Source organism: Otolemur garnettii, unplaced genomic scaffold (assembly GCF_000181295.1).
Source record: "Otolemur garnettii isolate 467f Iridium unplaced genomic scaffold, OtoGar3 scaffold00027, whole genome shotgun sequence".
Lineage (NCBI taxonomy): Eukaryota > Metazoa > Chordata > Mammalia > Primates > Galagidae > Otolemur > Otolemur garnettii.
Genome location: NW_003852422.1, coordinates 8,941,193 through 8,942,334, shown reverse-complemented (window position 1 = coordinate 8,942,334; position 1,142 = coordinate 8,941,193). Strand labels below are relative to the sequence as shown.

The 1,142-nt window shown below is 42.3% G+C and overlaps 1 non-coding gene across 1 annotated transcript; it reads left to right on the top strand.

Annotated features, from left to right (window-relative positions):
• The first annotated feature begins 602 nt into the window (after positions 1–602).
• Positions 603–709, top strand: LOC111724856. The gene has a single exon (XR_002773067.1). It is a non-coding gene; the product is annotated as a U6 spliceosomal RNA (small nuclear RNA).
• The last annotated feature ends 433 nt before the right edge of the window (positions 710–1,142 follow it).

The window sequence follows — 1,142 nt, the reverse complement described above, 5'->3', positions numbered from 1 at the left end:
GATGTCTAGTTGCTCCCTAGAAGTAACTGAACACCGTAGCTGATCTTGGTGTATTGATGAAAGACCAAGGAGAAGATGAACACAAGGATTCCACACCCTGGTGTGTCTGTCTGTGTCTGCTCAGTTTAACAGCCTGGAGAAGTGTCCTCCACAATGAGGACCAGCAGTGCTATGACGCGGACTGGACCACTGGACTCACTCACTCTTCCTCCTGCAGCTCTATCTCTTCTAGTCCTTGGGGTGTGAAGGGGCAGTGGGAGGAAGGCCTGCTGCTGGCTGGCTGATCTGTCAGATCTGGGCAGCCCTGTTTGGCCCAATGTTACATTTAAGGGCCTGACGGGTGCTGCCCTTCTTCAGTTTTGGAGTTATGACCATGACTAGTGACCTAAGCCAGGATGAAGTGAGGAAGAGAAAAGCGTGCAAGTTGAAATCTGCAACATAATCTGTCTCCCAAGTGGCTCTCTGCCTTTTCCCTTGGAACATTGTTCACATCATCCCCTAAACACCAAAGTCCACCATCTCCTGTCTGACTGGTTTTCCATGAGAGTTTTCTGGGTCTAAGGGTGACACTTCAAGGTTGCATTAGAAGATGAACAAGAACCGTGCTCGCTTCGGCAGCACATATACTAAAATTGGAACGATACAGAGAAGATTAGCATGGCCCCTGCGCAAGGATGACACGCAAATTCGTGAAGCGTTCCATATTTTATAAAAAAAAAAAAAAAAAAAAAAAAAAAAAAAAGAAGAAGAACCCATTTCAGGTTGCAATTTTGGTAGAAAAAGTGTGTTCAGTTTTTGACACATGATAGAATGTTTTGCACAATAAATCCTTCCTTCCTGGGTGAAATTTTCCCTAATGCTTTGATGATTTGTTTTGTGTGTGTGTGTGTTTCTTTTTAATATTTATTTTTCTTCTACTTCTTCTTTTTCTTCTTTTTTTTTTTTTTTTTTTTTGTTGCTATTGTTGCAGTTTTTGGCCAGGGTTGGGTTTGAACCCGCCAACTCTGGTATATGGGGCCCTACTTCTTGAGCCACAGGCGCCACTCCAAATATTTATTTTTCTATTGAATAAAGCCATTAATTAAAATTATTATCTCCTGAGGAGAGATAGAGAAACCTTTCCTAGATTGTATAGCAAATGA